The following is a 23,384-nucleotide window of genomic DNA, read 5'->3' as shown; positions in this document are numbered from 1 at the left end:
ACAAAAGTTGGATTTATACTAAAGATGGTTCCCTCATAGCATTAGAGAATGTTAGATCTGGAAGGGCCTTCATTTTTTTTTTATTATGAAATTTATTGTCAAATTGGTTTCCATACAACACCCAGTGCTCATCCCAACAGGTGCCCTCCTCAATACCCATCACCCACCCCCCATAAACCCTTAGTTTGTTCTCCTTTTTTAGGAGTCTCTTATGTTTTGGCTCCCTCCCTCTCTAACCATTTTTTTTTCTTCCCCTCCCCCGTGGTCTTCTGTTAAGTTTCTCAGGATCCACATAGGAGTGGAAACATATGGAATCTGTCCTGGAAGGGCCTTTAAAGAACAAAAGATCTGCCACCCTCATGTTACAGATGAGGAAACTGAGACCCAGGAGGATTAGTGAGAAATATTTTTTGTCACTTACATTATGGTCATTCAGAAATGACCATAGAATTTACATAGTGTCATTCAGAAACTAGGGAAGGAGAAACAAGGAACAGAAGCCTAGCAGACAGAAGCTATTCTTCATCTCTTGCAGTGAAACAATTCCTTCCTACTCACCAATGCCCTTTTCCTCTGGAGCATTTAGGGAAGAGTAATCACCAGCACAGATGGAATGAAGTTTCAGGGGTAGATGATGCCCGGTATCTTTATTCTTCCATGAAGGGGCAAAGAGTTTGTCCTCATAGAGGATGTTCTTCAATGCTTAAAAGAAAGTAATCATTCCAGGAAGGCAGAATCTGGCGCTAAACTTGGAGAAGAAAATTAGAGAAGGAGGCAAATTTGTGGCAGGTGTTCCTGCAAGCCCTCTGCATCATAAAATGATCTACTGGGAATCCTGAATGGTGAGACCTGAGCTGGAAACTCAGGAGCCCATGGGGCCAAAAGGTACAAAAAAGAAGGAAATGGAGGGTGTTTGTCTCATCTCATTGTCAGATCCAGTGATTTTAGCAAGATCAGCTTTTCTTTTTCTTTTTCTTTTTTCCAAGAGAAGCTAGGCACCTGATCTTTAAAAATTAGGAACTAATTACATTTTTAAAAATGCAGTGTAGGGCAAAAACCAAAATTAAATCCCATATGAGGTCAGAGTTGACTGCTGGCTTACCATGTTGAAATCTCTGTTTTAGAGCTCAGCTGAGCTGACCAATCAAGGGCAGATGTTGAGTCCTGGAGGGTGACAATAGGACAAAAGAGCAAGATGTGTGCGAAGTTCACTTGGAGCCCCTGTAGACAGACACACTGTTTTGAAGCTCCAAGTCTTCTTTCCTTCCAGGAAGAAAATATAACATCTATGCTGGAGATAGTGCTGTTATACAGAAACAGCCCTGGCTTAGGAGACACGCATCTGGTCCTAGTGCCTCCGGTTTTGGGTTTAACAACCTTGGAAAAATCATTCCCCCCTCTGACCCTCCAATCCATAAAGTGAGGCCCTTCATCCTACCTTAATTGCCTCCCAGATTTATTGTGATCAAATCAGATAATGCTGTGGAAGTACTTGGTAATCTGTAACATTATACAAGCAAAAGGGAGTCTGAAAAGTCTGAGAATCAACTTTTTATATGAGAAAATGGTGACACTATGGAAAAAGCACAGATTTGGACTCAGATAGAATATGGGTTCAAATTCTGGATTTCCCACCACCAGCTATACTGTCTTAAGAAATGTTTCTCTGTTTTGAAGCTCAGTTTTCTCATCAACAAAATGGGATAATAGTGTGTCTCTATTTAATGCTTCTGTGAGGATTAAATGAAACTATGTATGTAAATCATACACACAGTACATCACTGGGTGGTAGATAAACATTATTTCCTTTATAAATATATAATTAGAATTCATTGATTCATAAAAGCACAGCATTATAAAAGAGAATTGGTAGTAACTTTCCCTATTCTGAAAGGATGTAACGTTGAACAAAGTAAAAAAGGGGGATTTAGTAGATTTAAAAAGAGACAGAGAGAAGGAAACGAGAGGTAATAGAAGGCTATTGTGGGGAGGCAGTTAGGGAAAGCTTTAGCCAGGAGGTGACATTTAACTTGGTCTCTTGGGCATGAGATGACATTGAGGAGGCTTAACAGTGGAGTGATGTCAGTGAATATTCTAAGCAGAGGGACAGCATGGGCAAGACCCTGGAAGAGACATAGAGCAAACTACATCCGGAAAATAGAAGGGTAGGGACCTGCAATATAGATCCTGGGGTAATTGAAGGCAGTAGAGACAACCAGAAAGGGAGCCAAGACTAGTTTGCATTACCCAGGAGTTTGCTTTATTCTGTAGACAATGGGATGGCATCCAAAGGTTTGACACATGGGGGAAAAAAACATGATCAGACTCACTTTATAGGGAGAACTTTCTGGTTGGAGCATGGAGGAGAGAGGGAGAGGAGCTGTAGTAGAGGCAGAGAGACAATTAGGAAGCTGTTGAACTAGGTCCATGGTGTGGGAAGGAGTGGAGTCAGGGAACACTGGATAAACATTTCAAAGACTAATGCTGAATTTGACTTATACCTCTGTAAGACAGAGAAATTTTGGTGCATTATTTCTGGGGGAAACATTTCCTTTTCCCAACTGGACTGCTTTAAGGCCATCATTATTCTGGCCAATGAAGGAGAATGTAAGGAGGCTTTAATTGGCTTCCTGAGTAGACCAATTTTTATTATTAAGATGGTTGACAGGGGAGACTCGTAATAGATCCCATGTTACTAACTTCTGTCTCTGTCTCTCCTTCTGGTAGCCTCTTTTGAAATAATAGCATGTAACTACAATATGTTCCATCATTCTAAAATAAAGTCAAAATGATTTTATTTTACTATGAAACTTGTAGCAATCAGGCATCATTAGTAATACCAAAAGGGATTATATTAAAGTTTGATATTAAAATGCTAACATCTGTTCTGGTCTCAGACCTTATTGAACTTTCCAAACTTTTAGATGAAGAAATATCAAACTTGAAGTGAAAGGACCCTGAAAGAATAAAGTAACTTTGTCTCCTTGAATATTCTGGAGAAGAATGAGAGATAAACTCCATCTTCAGGGAGAGATAAAAAGAGAAGCATTAAAGAGATTTTTCCGCACTGCATATATGAAGGGTTCCATTTAGGGTTGGTCTGTGCCACTTAAGTTAATTTGGTTTTAGAGGGAAACACTTTGCCCACCTAGTTCTTAGGTTCCAGTTCCCAAGCTGTAGCAATCAGAGTCCAATACAAAACAGATGGCCACTCAAATGGAGTAATTGAGGAGGGTTTAATGAGGGGATTATTACAAAGGTTTGATAGGATTAAGGAAAACCAACAAGAGATGGGGAAGCACTTTGCTTCTAGTAACAGTCCTTGGCACAAATATTAGGAAGAGGAAATAGATCCAAAACTTCTTTCAATCAAAACAATGTCAGTTCTTCAATTTTAGTATTTGAATGGCCTCTTGCATGGACAGTGTGTTGGTATTAATCAACTGATACTCAGGCTATCTGAGACTAAGCAATAAAAGTCTTCTAGGAATTCATTTGGTTTAGTTAATATCTTGTTTTATCATTATTCTTTAGAGGCAACATCAATCTTTACTTTGAATGTTTACCTCTTAATCTTTTCCTAGCCAAAAGTTGAAGGAAGCACAGAGCTAATCTAGATTTTCCCCAGTAGAATATAATCTTCACCAAGGGCAGGGACCTTTGTCTTTCTTGTTTCCTACCGTATCTCTAGCTTCTAGCTCAAAATAGATACTCGATATGGATTTCTTTGTAGAAAATGAATGAAAAACTTATTTTGAAAAATAATGTGTAAAGAAATCAAGACACCTCTTGGAACCATAACAGTTGAAATTTCCCTATGTACAGTTCCCAAAAATGTATGTTGACATTTTCGTACTCCTTTTCAGAATTTAAGGAGCTATGTCCAGATAACATCCAGAGATATTGGGTTTTTCTGAAATTGTCTCCAAAACTTTGGCCCTGACCCATATCAGAGATGTGCTTGTGTTGGTGCCATCTGGGAGGCAGACTTAGGCCTTGGCTCTGCAGCCATGGCTCCCAGGGGAGGAGAGCTGAGCATTGTTCCCCATGTAAGAATGCCAGTGTGTCTGTTGGCTCCAGCCAGGAAGTGTCCTGGCTCAACAGTTGGATCACCCCTCTTTCTGGATCCTCACACTATCTTCCTTTTGTGCAGATCATATTTTAAAGTTCATTAAAGATAAAATTATGTGTTTTACCTGAATTGATAGTTTAAAACCTTGCTATTTGTTTTTAGTCTAGTCTACGATAAAAAAAAAAAAAAAAAAAAAAAAAAAAAAGATTGGATTCAGATGGTTGGATTTTGTTACCAGTTCATCAAATTACAGGTATTGATTGCAAGTTACTACACCTTAGCATCTGATACCCTCAAGATGTTTAAATAGGCACTATCTCATTTCTCCAGGGGGCTAGCATTCCATAGCAAATGTATTTCCTAGCTAGTTGCTTCCCAGATAAGCAGCATCAGAAAAATATTTAATGAGAGTCATTTATTTTTATTTTAACAATAACATAAAATGTGGTTGAAAGGTCTTTAAAGGAAAAATAACCCACTGATAATCCCCACACTAAGTTCTTTCTTACATCATATTTCTTTCTAAAATTTGTTCACTGAGTATTTTACATAATTAAAAATCATACTATTATAAATTTTATTTCTATTTTCTCTCTAATATTATGCTATAAATATCTTTTATGATCTTATATGTACCTTAATTTACTTAAGGTAAATTACTTACTTAATTTACTATTCCCCTGTGTTGGACAAGTAGCTTCTTTTTTTTTTTAATTTTTATTTTATTTATTTTTTTTAATGTAATCTCTACCCCCAATGTGGGGCTTGAACTCATAACCCTGAGTATGATAGTATCTTTGTGTTACTTTACTTTTTATTTCTTTAAATAGCAATGAGAGGGGCGCCTGGGTGGTTCAGTCGGTTAAGCATCTGACTCTTGATTTGGGCTCAGGTCATGATCTCACGAGTCATGAATTCAAGTCCTGCATCAGGCTCTGTGCTGGGAGCGCAGAGCCTGCTTGGGATTCTCTCTCTCTCCCTCTCTGTCTGCCCCTCCACTGCTTGTGCTCTCGCTCTCTCTCTCTCTCAAGATAAATAAACTTAAAAAAAATAAAAATAAAAAAAAAAGCAATGAGAATCACTTTCCCCATGCATTGAAATACTTCATTTGTACTACATTGGGGATAGTTCTGGAATGAAAAAATGCTACTTTCTTTTTAAAATGTTGTCATTATAGCCGGATATTTTGAATGCTACAGTTATACAATGAGAGGATTGCAACTTTTCTTATTGCTGGACTCATCTGTGGTCACAGATCCCATTTAAAGACTCCTTTGAACTTCTTAAGAACTGATCTGACCAAGGGGCGCCTGGGTGGCGCAGTCGGTTAAGCGTCTGACTTCAGCCAGGTCACAATCTCGCGGTCCGTGAGTTCGAGCCCCACATCAGGCTCTGGGCTGATGGCTCGGAGCCTGGAGCCTGTTTCCGATGCTGTGTCTCCCTCTCTCTCTGCCCCTCCCCCGTTCATGCTCTGTCTCTCTCTGTCCCAAAAATAAATAAAAACGTTAAAAAAAAAATAAAAAAAAAAAAAAGAACTGATCTGACCAAGAAGTGCCCTCTAGGTGGGATATTTCACCAGGCATGGCCACTTAATCCTGAGTTTCTTGAAGTAAAAATACATAATCTTCATCTTTATAGAGATATTGATAGTACCTGACATGTTGTGGAATGAAATAAAATGGAGACATCTGGACAATGCTGACCTTGACTACGTTTAGAAAAATACATTTGGGTTAATTTTGAGCTCATTCAAACACCACTCTTCACTCATTTACCTTAAGGAATCGATATCAAGTTTCCACTGTTATGGTATAAGAACTACTTTTAACTCTACTGGAGATCTTTGTTTCCCTATAACACTCTGCTTCTTTCTCATAAACTGTAGTTTGGTGAAGACTAGTATAAACATCTAAAATGTAACTAGTTCACCTTATGAGTTACACAATACTTTTCTCTTAGCTACATACACATTTCCAGCCTGTTCATTTCCCGGACATCTAGACTTATATATCCAGCTACCTACCTAGTATTTTGACTTGATTGTCTAATGGACCTTTTAAATTTCACATGTCAAAAATTGGGCTTTTAGGTTTTCCCACTTCAGTAAATGACAATTCCATCCATCCAGTTGCTCAGCACGAAAACCTTGGGGTCATATGTTACTCTTTCCCTCACACACCATATCCAATCCCATACATATCATATACTCTCTGCTTTTCCTTCAGAATAGAACCAGAATCTGACCATTTATCATTATAGTAACTGCTACTACCCTAGGCCAATTGCAATTATTTTTCACCTAGAATAGACCCAAGGAATCTCTTTGTTTCCACTCTTTATTATTATTATTATTATTATTATTATTATTTTATTTTATTTTATTTTATTTTATTTTATTTTTTTATCATGATAAGTAAACTCTTTAACCCCATCACCTATTTCACTCATCCCTCCCACCTACCTCCCCTCTAGTAACCATCTATTTGGTCTCCATAGTTAAGAGTCTGTTTCTTGGTTTGTATCTTTTTCTTTCCTTTGCCCATTTGTTTTATTTCTTAAATTCCACATATGAGTGAGATCATATGGTATTTGTCTTTCTCTGACTGACTTATTTCACTTAGCATTATACTCTGTAGCTCTATCCATGTTGTGAATGGCAAAATTTCATTCCTTTTTTAGTTAAATAATGTTCCATTGTATACATACACTACATCTTTTTTTAATATAATTTATTGTCAGATTGGCTTCCATACAACAGCCAGCGCTCATCTCAACAAGTGCCCTCTTCCCTGCCCATCACCCACTTTCCCCTCACCCCCACCCCACATCTACCCTTAGTTTGTTCTCTGTATTTAAGAGTCTCTTACGGTGTGCGTCCCTCTCTCTCTGTTTGTAACTTTTCTTCCCCCTTCCCTTCCCCCATTGTCTACTGTTAAGTTTCTCAAGATCCACATATGAGTGAAAACATATATTATCTTTCTCTGACTGATTTATTTCACTTAGCATAACACCCTCCAGTTCCATCCACGTTGCTGCTGAAAGATTTTATTCTTTCTCATTGCCAAATAGTATTCCATTGTATGTATAAACCACATCTTCTTTATCCACTCATCAGTTGTTGGACATCTAGGCTCTTTTCCATAATTTGGCTATTGTTGAAAGTGCTGCTATAAACATTAGGGTACACGTGCCCATGTGCATCAGCACTCCTGTATCCCTTGGATAAATTCCTAGCAGTGCTATTGTTGGGTCATAGGATAGTTCTATTTTAACTTTTTGAGGAACCTCCACACTGTTTTCCAGAGCAGCTTCACCAGTTTGCATTCCTACCCACAGGGCAAGAGGTTTCCTGTTTCTCCACATCCTCGCCAGCATCTATAGTTTCCTGATGTGTTCATTTTAGCCACTTTTACCTGTGTGAGGCAATATCTCAGTGTGGCTTTGATTTGTATTTCCCTGATGATGAGTGATGTTGAGCATTATTTCATGTGTCTGTTGGCCATCTGGATGTCTTCTTTTACACCACATCTTTTTTTTTTTTTAATGTTTATTTATTTTTGAGAGAGAGAGAGCAGGGGAGGGCAGAGAGAGAGGGAGACACAGAATCCAAAGTAGGCTCCAGGCTCTGAGCTGTCAGCACAGAGCCCAACATGGGGCTCAAACCCACAAACCATGAGATCATGACCTGAGCTGAAGTTGGATGATTAACCGACTGAGCCACCCAGGCTCCCCAACACCATATCTTCTTTATCCATTCATCTATTGATGGATACTTGGGCTGCTTCCATAATTTGGCTATTGGAAATAATGTGGCTATAAACATTGAGGTGCATGTATCCCTTTGGATTATTGCTTTTGTATTTTGGAGGTAAATATCCAGAAGTGCAATTTCTAGATCATAAGGTACTTCTATTTTTAATTTTTTGTGGAAGTTCCATACTGTTTTCCACAGTGGCCACACCACAGTGGTGGTGCATTCCCACCAATAGTGCACAAGGGTTCCCCTTTCTCCATGTTCTTGCCAACACCTGTTGTTTCTTGTGTTGTTGATTTTCACCATTCTGACAGATGTGAGGTGATATATCATTGTAGTTTTGATTTGCATTTCCTTGATGATGATTGATATTGAGCATCTTTTCATATGTCTGTTGGCCATCTGGATGTCTTCTTTGGAAAAATGTCTATTCATGTCTTCTGCCCATTATTTTAATTGTATTATTTGTTTTTTGGGAATTGAGTTGTAGAAGTTCTTTATATATTTTGGATACTAACCCTTTATCTCATATGTCATTTGCAAATATCTTCTCCCATTCTGTAGGTTGCCTTTTAGTTTTATTGATCTTTGTTTTCATTCTCGAAAGTCCCCAATTCTATTCTCAATACAGCAGCCAAAGTCTTCCTTTTGAAACCTAAATTACATCATGCCACTCTTGGCTCAAAATCCCAGCTTTCTACTTCACTCTGATTTAAAGCAAAAATCCTTACAGTGAAGAGAGACTTCTGTCTCCCTCTCTTATCTCTTAGACAACATCTCTTACTTCTTTCCTCAGGGTTTACACTTCTCTAGTCATATTGGCCCCTTTCTGTGGTTCTGTGAACATTCCAAGAATGATTCTGTCCTATGCTTTTTGCTCTTGTCCTTTCCTTTGCCTTCCTTTAGTTGTTCTCCCAGATAGCCTTCTTTATTTCCTTAAGATCTGTTATGTTACAGGACTTCCCTAACCATTCTTGGGTGTCTATGTTCCTTATCCTACTTTATTTTTAACCCTGGCATTTATCACCATCTGATGCATCATATATTTCCTTGTTCATTGTCTGTCTCCTTCACCAGATTGTCAGTTCCATGTGGACAGGGACTTTGTTTTGTTCATTACTATACCTTCAGTTCCTAAGTCTGGTATACAGCATATTCTCAGTAAATATTTGATGAAAGAAACAGTGAAAAAATACATTGAAATTCTTCAGTAAAATATTATTTTCTGGAACTTCTTGTTCTTATGCAAGCCTATGGACATTGCCTGGTTGGCCCCATACACTGATAAAAAGAAAATCATAGATCAATTAAATCCCTATTCAGAAGATGAATTCCATTACTTATATCTGCATAGGGCTTCATTTGCAGATATTTAAAGTGGTCACTCACTCAGAGAGGTGACTTTCCTCTCTGACTTTCTTCTTCATTTTTTTAAAGTTTTTTTAATGTTTTATTTATTCTTGAAAGAGAGACAGAGCATGAGCGAGGGAGGTGCACAACGCTAGAGGGACACAGAATCCGAAGCAGACTCCAGGCATCGAGCTGTCAGCACAGAGCCCGGCACAGGGCTCGAACTTATGAGCTGTGAGATCATGACCTGAGTGGAAGCTGGATGCCCAACCAACTGAGCCACCCAGGCGCCCCACTTTCTTCTTTTTTTAAAGAACAAGAGAGAGAGCATGCACATGTGCATGTATGAATGAGGGAGGGGCAGAAAGAGATGGAGAGAGAAAATCCCAAGCAGAAAATCTGTCAGCACAGAGCCCTACACAGGGCTCGATCTCGCGAAGTATGAGATCACGACCTGAGCCCAAATCAAGACCCAGACGCTTAATCAACTGCGCCATCCAGGTGCCCCACTCTCCTTACTTTCTTGAATTCTGAGATTTTCCTTGAGACTAATGGAGGTTAAAACTTTTTTCTCAAGTTCTTGGTTGAGTAAAGTATTATAATAAAGTCATGGAATTAGCATTGAAGAAATTGCTAAGTATTTTCATAGGTATCTGCCCACACAGTGACTATGATAAAATCATTGAAGGAATATTAGAAAAAACAGCTAAAAGTCTTGGAGATAAAGTGTGATTGGAAAGAGTACATAACTGATTTGAGTGACTGAATGAATGAATTGTCAACTGATTTATTGAAGTCTCCTTCTTTCATATCAGAAACATCTATGATGTTTTAAACCCTACAGTGATAACCAAGGATGCTTCTTTTCTTCCCTACCCCACCCTTCATTCTCCAAAATAATATTCTCTCCTTTTCCCCCAACTTTTTTTCCTGCTCTTCACCCTGTCTGCATCCTCATGCTCTCCTCTCTATCTTACTCCTACTCATTCTTCAGTTTAGACATCACTTCCTGTTCATGTAGGAGGGGTCCTGATCCTCTCCTGTTTGGGTAGAACTATGACTGGATTTAGCTCATGTGTTGTGAAGAGAGGTGACATGTATCACTCCCAGGCTGTAGCATTTCATTGGTATTTCCAGACCCTCTTGAGCTAAATTCCCTCTGTTATTGCTGGTTGCTCCATTAGCTTGGATCCCCTGGCAGCCTGCTTTGGACTCATAGCATGAGGAGAAACAAATCCTTGTTGTCTAAGCCATTGAAATTTTTGTTTGTTTGTTTGTTTGTTTGTTTGTTTTTGCCATAGTGTAACCTGACCTACCCTGACTGATTCATTCACAGGGCTATGTGCTCATCCTATGTTCCCCAACAGAATTGTGGAATTTTTCCATTCTTTATACTTACTACCTCTCTTCTAACTCGGGTATGAGTTATGGCTATCATGTTTATCATTATATTCTCAGTACTTGGGACAAAATGTGCTCAGTATTTGTTGAGTTGACTTTAATATTTTTATGAAGAAGTAGCAATGCTGTGAAATTTATAGATGATACAAAGCCTCACTTTGATCCTTGATTTGAATTAGATCTTCAGCCGGCAGTTAACCAAAATCAAATTGGCCTTAGTCAAATTCTCCTTCTCTTCTCTCCATGAAACTTCTGCCTTAAGAAAGGAATAGGAAGTCCCAACATAGATGCAAAAGCCTAGAGGGAAAGATTGAAATCTACTACTGTTCTGCGAGTAGTAAAGGACCACAGATGGGATCCAGAAGTGATGGGCAGAGCATGGACTTTGCATGAAAATTCTCCCCATTTTGAGAGTTTAGGAAGTCTGTATAGCTCAAAATCTCAGCATCTAAGAAGTAGAAAAAGTAAAAACAAAGTAGAGAAACTTTCTGCCAGATCATCTGAGAGAAAGTTTTGCTAACAACCTTGAGAATGCTTGGAAATGAGATGGTTAATTTTATGAAACTTGATTTATAAAACCAGAGATGTCAAATGGCAGGATTGGAACAGGTTAATCACCAAACACGTGTCCTTCTTGCCTACATTCCTTTTTTCCTTATGTCAACAAATATTTACCGGACAGACATTGTGGTGAACACTTGGTAGGGAGAAAGAAAATAATTCACAGTTTAATAAAGGAGACAGACAAATAGGAAAAATCAAAACAATTTTATAAAACTAAGTGGGAATGACAGAAAGTGAACTCGTGTAGGAAGGGTCTTCAACCCATCCCAGAGGAGCTAGCTTTCCCTGAGTGTTCTCTGTTGTAGACAACTTTCATCCTAATGAAATTTGGGATGCAAGATCACCATGTGGGAACCAGCCAAGTGTGATAACTCTCTCCTCCCTCACTCCTCCACAAGCCCACTGGCCTGGCTCCTAACATGTCAACCTCTTTTCCTTTGTACTTAGTGTTCCCTCTGCTTAAAATGATCACTTTTTTGGCCTTGCACAGGCTACTTTCTTCTTATCCAGAAGGACCCTGGCTCTGTTCCAGTACCCCCTCCCCAAATGAAGCATTTTCCAACAGCCCTGTTGATAACAGCCTCTTCCTGTGCACACTAAAGTATCTTCTTACACTTCTTCTTCTTCCCATTTTTTTCTTATCATAAGCAATCATAATTTTGCTTATTTATTAATTATCCCCTAGACTTGAGTTGAAAGTTCATGAGGATAGGATACATGTCAATTTTGGTCCCTGTCACATCTCTGTTGCCTGGAATAAGGCCTCAGAAATGAAATGCCCTCAATAAAGATCTACTGACTGACCAGTGAATGAAGAAAGGAAGGAACAAATTAACCAAAGAACAGATCCAAGTAGACCAGAAACAGAGGACTATCTGGTTAGATGGGCATGGACCAAGTTCATCAAGGTCATGTAAAGCAGACGGGTAGCTCAGGTCTGGGCAGGAAAGTCCTACACTCTGGAAGGGCCAATAGTAGGAGTTAAGAGTCCAGGCAAAGATTAGAGGGATCAAAGACTGGGAAGGCTGTGAAATAAGTTGTTAGGATCTAGCCAGGGTGCTGAATTAATTTATGAGTGCAGGAGAGAAGCAAGAATGCTCTAACCAGAGCCAAAGGTCTTCTGCCCAAGACCTGAATTCATCAAAACCATGCAAGTGTAGGCTGGCTGGAACCCAGGGCAGAAAACTTGACAAGCCTGTAGCAAAATCTTTTGAGCATGCAGCCATATTCACCCTCCACATCCTTGGGTTCTCAGGCAAAACACCAACAGCCTCAGCTTGGCCAACTGTGGCTTTTCACCATACCAGAATTATAAGAAAGGACAACACTATGACTTATGTCTGAGTATAGAAAAAACATATTTTTTGTAGGCATACAGATCTTAGATTTAACTCTAGCTCTACCACCTACCAGCTGGATAATTTAGAGAAGTTTATTTACCCTCTATGGTCTTAGTTTGTTCATTTGTAACAGAGAGGTACTAATGACCAGCTCTCAGTTTTTGTAAGCCTAAAACAGTGATCTAACCCATTTAGTGTAGTGCCTTACCTGTGGTAAATATGAAACAAATGGCAGCTGTGTAAAAGGATGAAAGTAAGTATTCCTTACTTACATAAGGGAATGTGGTTCTGTACTTGTTTATAGCAGTAGATGCATACACTTTGGAGAATTCAACAGCTCCAAAGATGGCTTCCACTGAGTTGATCATGCAGTATTTTCACTCTTGTAAGGTCCCTCCCCAAATACGGGCTGGCCCTATGACTTTAACCAGTAGAATGCAGCAGAAGTGACACTGCCAGTTCTGAGCCTAAGCTTTAAGGACTGATAGTTTCTACTTTTGGAACCCCTGGGCCATTACATAATAAGTCCAGCTACTCAGTTGAAGAAATTTCACGGAGACTCCATGTAGAAAGGAAGGAGCCCTGAGACTATATGGAGAGATAGGCCTACCTGCCTTGGGGTCCTGTCTGAGCCCTATCTTCCTTCCAGCTTTTCCTTCCATGGTACAGACATGGGAGGAGTCATCTTGGATATTCCAGATGACTTCAGTCCAGCCACCATTTGATTGCAGCCTCATGAGAGATCCCAAGCGAGACAGCATATGAACTACTTGGTTGAGCCAGTAGACCCACAAAAATATGAGAAATAAATAAATATCTGTTGTGTTAAGCCACTAAGTTTTGGAGTGGTCTGTTTTGTTTCCTTGCAATAGATAACCAGATCACTGAGGTGCCTGAAATTTAGTTATCAGGAGCTGGATTTTCTCTTGGCTCCTTGCAGGATCTAGAGTTAAGGCAAGGTGCTACATGCAAGCACTTTCCAATTTTGGATCCACATTTGTCAATTGCATTAGCAGGTCTAATTCGCTGAATCTCTCCATCTGGTCTCTAAACTCAAACCTGGAATTATTTGAGCCAGTTGCCTCTTCGGGGTCAATAGGTAGCAGTTCAACAAAATGGGTTTCAGCTGGAGTTTGCTGTGCCTGCTCTTAGCCTAAAAAGTATTGCTGTGATCCTATCCTGAGTTTAGCAGCCCTGGGATGTGAGAAGCAGGAGAGAGATTAAGGGGCTGTCACAGACTGCTCCAGATGTCTAGCAACTGGGCAGTAAACTTGAGACTGAGGGACCTTGTTGAGATGAAAACCAAGTTGTAAACTAGGACCGTCTGGCTGATATTGGATTTCAGCCTTCAGACAGTAGGGTGAGTGTTATTGGTGTTGAGCCCTTTCTGAATGGCTTCAGGAGCTTGTGTTGCTGAAAAGATAGTGGGGAAGCTATTATATTCATTGGGCAGCAATTAGGCTAAAAGTGCCAGAGAAGCAGATGCCCATAGTTTGCTCCTGTTGGAGTAGGTTTTATTTCATCAGGCGTCACAGGGTTGCTCAGAGAAAGGGTAGAAGATGGGTGGTGCCTGTGGCAGTGGCTGGGAGGAAAGCTAGAAGTCTCCCCTGTCCATAGATGTCCCCTCTTGGCCCAGCACTTTCCACATAGTAGTTATCAGCCAATGAGACAATGTACTCAGCTGGCTGAGTACAGACATACTGACAAGCAAGCTCTTCAAATGGCTGGATCTTAAATTCTAAAGGGTCAAACTCTGAAATGAACAAAGTTGCTTTCAATAATTGTGAGTGGGACAGAGCCACTAAAGTATAACTTTATGGTTTAAAAAGTTTGTTCTGACATCAAACATTATTCAAGTCTCACTTCTGTCTGTCACATACCAGTTTTGTGGCCTTGGGTGAGTTATTTAACCTTTCTGGGTCTCTATTTTCTCATGTCTCCAATGGTAATAATAATGGTACCAATTTCATGGAATCACTACTGAGAGACTTAAATGAAATAACCCATGCCAACCATTAGCACAGGGCTTGCAAACAGTAGGTGCTCATTAGTTAGTAATTATCTTAGCACCAGTAGCATCTGTCCTGACTCTGACGTCCCCTGGAAAAAAATCCTAGTCATCCTTCCAAACCCAGGAAGCCATCCCTGACCCCCACTGCCCTGGAAAGAATTCACTGTTCCCTCTTCATGCCTTGGATTTATCTCTGTTGCTGTACTTCTCACCCTGTATTATAATGGTTTCATGGTTGCACTTACCTTGTGCTGGGGATTGTTCTAAACACTTCACACGTACTGAGTCATTTAATCCTTGCAAAAATAATACATATGTAGGACTAATATCATATCTCCCCCTTTACAGATGAAACTAAGGCACAGAGAGGTTCAGAAACGTGCACAAGGTCACATAGTAAAGGCTGGAGCAGGGATTCTGCCCAGCTTCCCTGATTCCAGAGGCCATGTCGTATGCTGCCTCCATTTCTTCACATTTCTCTCCATCCGTCTTCCCTATTAGAGGGCAGGGATGGCCTTCCTCATTTTTATGCTGGCAGTGCTTACTGAAGCACCTGCCACAGGAATAGCACTGTGTGGAGGTTTGGTGAATTTAATGGCGTTCAATCTGAACTGAGGCCCATCTCCTGCCGGTCTCAAGAACTTCTTCCAATCCAGCCTGGATCTTGGAATTCAGATGATACATTAATGTTGATTTTCCAAAAAAGTTATCCTTGATATGTTGTCCTAAGCCCAGATCTTTTATTTAATGTTTATTTATGTATTTTGAGAGAGAGAGAGAGAGAGAGAGAGAACACATGTGTACACCCATGAGTGGGGGGAGGGGCAGATAGAGGAGAGAATCCCAAGCAGGCTCCTCACTGTCAGCACAGAGTCTAACCTGGGACTTGGGCTCATGAACTGTGATACCATGACCTGAGCCAAAATCAAGAGTTGGACACTTAACCAACTAAGCCACCAGGTGCCCCTAACCCCAGATTTGACAAGAGGGAAGAGTATGGGTCCTCTCAACACGTAAACTAAAATGTGAAAACTGGATGAATCCATTACTTCAGAAGCTCCAGGGAGGTCCATTCTGGTGCAGTAATGGATGTAAAGGCCCTGCATGCAAGAAGGAGGTGATCAGTAAACACGGGCCTTCCTCGCCTGCAGACCCTCTACTTCCCAGAGCACACAGGGGGAGCTGTTTGTTTTGCACACACAGGTAGTGCCTTGTGGTCTCAGCACAGGGGCTCTGGAAGTATGTGTGGAATAGACAGATGATCTGGCCATGTTCCCAAATCTGACACTTTCAATCTAGGTAACTTTGGTGGAGTTCACTGAGAATGTGATAGGTCCCACACATAGGGGAGTTTTAAGTCTAGTGGGCACTGAGTTTGTTTACAGATAGGTGATAATACCTATTTCTTAAGGCCATTGTGAAGATTGAATCATATGTCTGAAACATTTGAATATAGTGCCCTCTATGTGCTTGTTATCAGTGATGCAAAGAACATCTGACCACGGGTCAGCTGACCTGGGTCCCACTAGAGCCTTACTTGCAAATCAAGTGCATGCCACATAATCTTCCTGTGCCTCAGTTTTCTCAACTGCAAAATTGGGATGGTGATTGCTAACCTTTTCCTTGTAGAATGGCTATGATGATTAACAGATGTGTGAGTGTGTGTATGTATGTGTGTGTGTGTGTGTGTGTGTGTGCATGTAAAAGTCAGTGTACTGTGCAAATAACAAGGATAATAATTATTGAATGCTTCAAATGTTCCAACAGACTGTTTGAAAGCCTGGTTCCCACTTTGAGCAGGTGCATCTCTGCATTTGTAGCATCTTCCTGGCTGGAGTTCAAATTAATAGGCTGACAAACCCTGACTTCTGGGAGTAGCTGAGGCCATTTAAAAAAGCCTGATGCTGAATGAATGAAACCCACAAAGGCTTCTAACAAGGGAAGTCTCTGTTACTCTAATTCCAGAATTCTCCCTCATCCAGGTACAGATAGGGATGGGGAGAGGTGAAAGATGCTTAAAGGGATCTTAACGGTCACTGGGCTCCACAAATGCACAAGTGGAGGCCTGGAGGATTGGGGTGACCTGCCCAAGTTTGTCCAGCAAGTTAGAGGAAGGGCTGGGAACAGTTTCTCTCTGCCATGTACCCTCCTAGAGCCAGTACCTTTTTTTAAAACTTAAAAAAAAATGTTTTTAAAATTTTTTGTATTTCTTAATGTTTTTTTAATTTATTTTTGAGAGAGAAACAAAGAACAAGCAGAGAAAGGGCAGAGAGGGAGACACAGAATCCAAAGAAGGCTCCAGGCCCTGAGCTGTCAGCACAGAGCCTGATGAGGGGTTTGAACCCACAAACCGTGAGATCATGATCTGAGGGGAAGTCTGATGCTTAATCGACTAAGCCATCCAGGCACCCCAAAACTTGTTTTTAATATTTAAAAATTTGTTTTCACTTAAAAAATTTTTTATTTAAATTCCAGTTAGTAAGCATACAGTGTAACACTAGTTTCAAGTGTATAATATAGTGATTCAACACTTCCATACAACACTCGGTGCTCATCACAAACGCACTCCTTAATCCCCATCATCTATTTCACCTATCCCCCACCCGCCTCCCCTATGGTAACCATCTGTTTGTTCTCTATAGTTAAAAATCTGCTTCTTGGTTTCCCTCTCTCTCTCTCTTTTTTTCCCCTTTTCTTGTTTCTTTTGTGTCTTAAATATCACACAGTGGAATGCCTGGGTTGCTCAGTTGGTTAAGTGTCTAGCTCTTGATATCAGCTCAGGTCATGATCTCATGGTTTGTGAGATCAAGCCCCACACTGGGCTCTGTGCTGACAGTGAGGAGCCTGCTTGGGATTCTCTCTCTCTTTGCCCCTCTCCCACTTGTGTGTATGCTTTCTTTCTCTCAAAATAAATACACATTTTTAAAACTCCACATGAGTGAAATCATATGTCATGTCTTTCTCTGACTAACTTATTTTGCTTAGCATAATACTCTCTAGCTCCATCCACATCAGTGTAAATAGCAAGATTTCATTCACATGTACATGTACACACACACACACACACACACACACACACACACACCAATCTTTATCATCAGTCGTTGGACATTTGGGCTCTTTTCATAGTCTGGCTATTGTTGGTATTGCTGCTATAAACACTAGGGTGCATGTACCCCTTTGAATCAGTATTTTTATATCCTTTAGGTAAATACCTAGTAATGCAATTGCAGGGTTACAGGGTAGTTCTATTTTTAACTTATTGAGGAACTTCCATATTGTTTTCCAGAGTGGATGCACCAATTTGCATTCCTACCAACAGTGAAAGAGGGGTCCCCTTTCTCCATATCCTCACCAATACCTGTTGTTTCCTGTGTTGTTGATTTTAGCCATTCTAACGGGTGTGAGGTGATAGCTCATCGTGGTTTTGATTTGCATTTCCCTGGTGATCAGTGATGTTGAGCATCTTTTCATGTGTCTGTGAAGCAGCACCTTTTTTTTTTTTTTTAAAGGAGGGACTGGAGTGGGATGTAGGGATGGGAGACAGTGGCTGCATCAGAACTGTGAAATGCCTCAGACGTGTGGTGACAGTCATTATCTGAAGAAAAGGAGGAAATGTGGACCTCCACAGAGAGAGAAACTTAGATCCAGGGGAAGAAATTACAAAACTACCAAAGGCAGCTGAAAAAGAAATGATAATTATTATTATAGTTAATAATCATGTGACTTTCCTATATACCAAGCACAGTTTTAAGTGTTGTAACCCATTTAATATTCATAATGATCCTCTGAAAATAGATACTATGATCATTCTCACTTTACAGGTGAGTAAACTGAGGCACAGAGAGACTAAATGACTTGCCCAATTTCCTATAGCGGTAATAGAATCAGGACTTAAACCCTGGGCATATCCTTGGTGTTGTACCGCTGTCCCCCTGCTGTGCTTCAAGACAAAGGTAAACAGTACAGTTTGGCATCAGTCGGACTTATCAGATCTAGCAGCCCCCATCACCTTGCCAAAAAAAGGAAAATTATATCTTTCTCCCAAGCTTCTTTTAAAGAAATAAGAAATGTGGTATACTTTGCACTGGGCTTGGTGGATGGCAATTCAGCAATAACTAGTGATTCCTGCCCTGTTCTTTGTGTGTTTCTCATTGTTGACACCTGGATTTTGTGGAGAAAAACGGAGAGGTAACATTTTCCACTGGGCACTAGATTTATTCTGCATCAACTTATTTTCCAAATAGAGAAAATAATGGCCTAAATATTCCCCATCCATTTCTCCTTGTGAAATTTTTGGAAACATTGTTGGGACCATTAATTTTCTATTTCCAGTTTTCTTTTTGAGAACTGAGTACTTTGATTATAATACAAAATTTAGCTGCTACCCAAAAGATAACCTGTATCTCAGTGGTTCTCAGTGGTGGTAGTTCTGTATCATGAGGAGCATTGTGGAAATTTGTGGGGATATTTTGTTTGTCAAATAACTGGGGGATGGCTTTCAGTGGGTGGGGACCAGGGATTCTAAATGTCTTGCATTTTATGTGGGCTAAACTGCATATGAAGAATTGTTCCCTGTGTCCTGCATGACTTTTGAATGTCCAAGTAGGTTTTCCTGTAGGTAAATCAAACAATCTTTTTATAATTATTTGAGCTTAAAATTGAGCTGAATATTATATATAAACACAAAGTATGGACTGAATTTTCCAGCAAAGCACCTATTGTGTAAATAGAGAAGACTGTCCTTTATCCTGTGTAGAACTCTACCAGGAATAGTTGACCCTTTGAGAAAAATCATATCATCGATGGCAACACTAACCCAGGGTATATGAGTTAGCAATACAACACTTTCTTATCAATCTGCATCTGTAGCTGTCACATTCCCGGAGACTCTACGCATAAGTGCAAGTGTGTTCTTCAGTAGATGTTCTAGAGTAGTTGTAGCTAAACATTTACATGTTGCCACACATGTTTAAGACGTTTTCCTTTTATTTCTTTTATATTACAGTTATCATTGATCTTTTAAAAAATGCATATACAGGGGCGCCTGGGTGGCGCAGTCGGTTAAGCGTCCGACTTCAGCCAGGTCACGATCTCGCGGTCCGGGAGTTCGAGCCCCGCGTCAGGCTCTGGGCTGATGGCTCAGAGCCTGGAGCCTGTTTCCGATTCTGTGTCTCCCTCTCTCTCTGCCCCTCCCCCATTCATGCTCTGTCTCTCTCTGTCCCAAAAATAAATAAAAACGTTGGAAAAAAATTATAAAAAAAAAATGCATATACAAAATATAGGTAAGTTTCATCATCTATGAATTTCATTTTAGGATGATAAAGGGAGTATTACAAAATGTTTGTAGAAAAAAGTATTTCTGTTTGACAGAGTTGGAGTACTCTAATGTAGTAAGGCTACTTGCAGAATCTTATATTCTACAGTAAAGCACTATTATTTCAGGCTATTCCTATTAAAAATTGTAATTATTTGTCTTGGCTGAAGTTTACTGACAATTACTAACAAAGGAATTGAATGGTGAATTGTATGGTATAGCATTTCCTTCAGTGAGTTTCATAGAAGTCTAGTTCTAAGTGAATTGATAGCTATATATAAGGGGGGAAAATCCATAGTAAAATGACTTTGGGAAATGGTTAGATGAATAAGCTAAACAGGTTTCCTTACTGCAGGACTTTTTAGAACCTTCTATATGCTATTGTGCAGAGTGTATCACCAAGAAGAAAATTAGTATGTTGTGTTCATTCAACCATAGAACATATGTAATTATAGAATATTCTTTAAGAAACAAACTTTCTAAAGGACATTTTTATTTTGATGTTAATGGCTTCTGCTAATTACCAATGGACTTTTACCATGAAGAGACTGAATGTAAAAGTGTCTTGAAAATGATATAGCTCCACAAATGGAAAGTGTTATGTGGAGAGAACCTATGGTAGACATAGGCTGTTTTTGTCTGGTTAGTACCCTTTCCCTTTATTCTAGTAGCAGTGTCTGCCTCTCAGCTCCTTGCTTTAAGGGTCTACATCTCCTTCCCTTCTGCCCGTGATTCTAATGGAGCTTCATGGTTAGGCACATGACCCAGTTTTGGCTAGTTGTAGCTCCCCATCCCCTTGGCTATAGAGGTAGGTCTAGATGTTGGTATGCATCCACGGTGGGCCCATAAGAATTCAGGGAATCCTCTGGGATTCTTTCTTATACTGAAATTGGGTGGAAGACCTTCCCTCAACCTAAGCCATAATACTGCTGAATGTAAGTTTGGAGCTACTAATGGAGAAGTTTCCCACCGTGTGGAAAATGTCTTCTGCAAAAAGTAAGAGTCTTGGCAGTCCTGGACTGGGTCATTTCTCCTGTGAGCTTGTTATTTGAGCCAGTCAGGTCATTTAACCAAAATGTTGCTAACTGATACAAAGTCAGCCTAGGTCGATGCCCTTGAACCTAGACTACCACCCATGTGACCTTCACAAGCTCCTCTGGCTCTCAAGCACTTCATCCATAAGATGCCACAGACATGTAATCTGCTTACCCCTTGGATTGCTGGAGACAATGTTAAGTCGGTAATGTGAAAACACATACTATGACAATGTATGTGAAGTACTCACAACCTATACTGTAAAATCTATTATTCCATTAAAGCAAGTCTATTCAGAGCTCAAATACCAATTATTTTTCAAAATCACATATTCAGATTTATTTCACTCTACCCAATTAATTGGAGTTTCTGAAGTTTGGATGCCCAAATGGATTACTTCATTCCAAACTGAAGAGAACTATACTGCCAAGATATAAAAAAGAAGTTAAACGTTTTTGCAAAATAGGGTCTCAAAATCACTTATAATAATTTTATCACATATAATCTCCTAGAGGAAGAAGTTGTATCTATTAAAAAAACAAAACCCTAAATTCCTGGGTTCTACTTAGGACCTTTTGAATAAAAATCTCTAACCTTGGTGCCTAAGAATATACATTTTTAATAAGCTCCCCAAATGATGCTCATGCCTGCTAAAGTTTTAGACCCACCATGTTAGTGGAAAAAGCACCAATAATAATTTGAGAGACTTGATGCTAAAGAATCAATTAATTGAGAGTGTGTATAAAGTTTGATGTTAAACTAATATATATATATATATATATATATATATATATATATATATTCCATAAAGTTGTATGATATATTAAGAAAAAAGTTACAGAATGATATGTATAAGATACTTCCAATTTTTAATAGACTTTACTTTTTAAGAGCAGTTTTATATTTGTATAAAATTGAGTGGAAGATACTTCCATGTTCAAAAAAAATATGTTGACATAATTTATGGCATAAGCATAGAAAAAAATGGAGGGTTCTATGCCTAACAGTAACAATGATTTCAGAGGGTTTACAGAGCACTCTTACTTTCTACTTGTCTATAATACTTGAGTATTTAGTGAGAGTTTGTTACTTACATCATCAGAAAGCAATTATAAACAGTCACCTATCTATCTATCTATCTATCTATCATCTATCTCCCTATCACTCTATCCATCCATCCATCTCTGTAAAAGAACATCAGTTTGGGCTTCAGATTGAAGTCTCAGCTGGGCTTCCTACTCATTGGGTTATAGGGAAGTAGTGTGATGGTTAAGGATTGGTCATTAAAATAAAAAGACCTGGGTTCCAAACCTGACCCTATTACTTCTTGGTGACATGTTTTAGGGTCATTCTCCTTATTCCACTGAGTGTTTGTTTTCTCATTTGCAAATAAGAATAAAAATACCTATCTCATCTCCCAAAAAACTGTAACCTCCATCTATAATCATGAGAAAAAAGATTAGACAAATTTCAACAGATGGGGCATCCTAAAATATACCTGATCAAACTACTAAAAATTGAAATCTGAATATGGACTTTAGTTAATAGCAATGTATCAATATTGGTCCATTTATTATAACAAAAGTACTATACTAGTGTAAAATGTTGAGATGCCTGGGTGGCTCGATTGGTTGAGCATCTGATGTTGAATTTGGCTCAGGTCATGATCTCACAGATCATGGGATCAAGCTGTATTCCGAGCTCTGCTCTGACAGTGTGGAGCCTCCTTGGGATTCTCTCTCTCCCTCTCTTTCTGCCCCTTCTCCACTGATGCTCTCTCAAAATAAGTAAACATTTTTTTTTAATAAAATGTTAATAAGGGAAACTGGGTATGGGATATATGGGAACTCTCTGTGACCTCTTTTCAATCTTCTATAAATATAAATCTGTTCTCAAAAGAAAAGAAAAGAAAAGAAACCTACCTCATAGGTTTTCCACGAAGCTTAATTGATGTAAATGTTAGAAACTAGTGCCTTGTAGGCACAATGGGGGTTACTATTATAAATGGTAGTAGTTACTATTATAATCTTCTGTCTGTTTCTTTCCATTTGATTTGTTGAGTATGAATCATGTTCACCATTCTTGCAACCTCCATGGATCTGTCTTAGTGACACTACACCTTGCCATTTAGTTTCTTCATTATCCAGCTATGTGCCACACTTAGGATAATTCAGTGGTCTCTTTTATAAAAAGATTGAGAATCAGAATGACTAGCCACACATATAACCCCAAAAGGCCTCAAAATGTTTCCAGCCAGACCCAGATTGATGTCAAATAGGGACGGATGTCCGTATTACTTTACCAGGTTCTGTGTGTCTGTGCCTGTGATAAGAAAGGCCTTGGAGAGGAAGAAAGAAACCACCAAAAAGTGTCCCAAGGGAAAAATAACCCCCCCTCTCCTTCTCTTCTACATAAACCCAGGATCACCGGGCTGGCTCCCTGTCTGTATGTTACAGGGCTGCTTCGCGGTCCATTGGCTCTCTTGGAACCTAATTGTTTTGCAGGGCCCCATCGGCTCCATCCCAAGCAGAGAAATTAAC

Source organism: Felis catus, chromosome D1, assembly GCF_018350175.1.
Source record: "Felis catus isolate Fca126 chromosome D1, F.catus_Fca126_mat1.0, whole genome shotgun sequence".
Lineage (NCBI taxonomy): Eukaryota > Metazoa > Chordata > Mammalia > Carnivora > Felidae > Felis > Felis catus.
Note: the sequence above shows the minus strand (reverse complement) of the source record.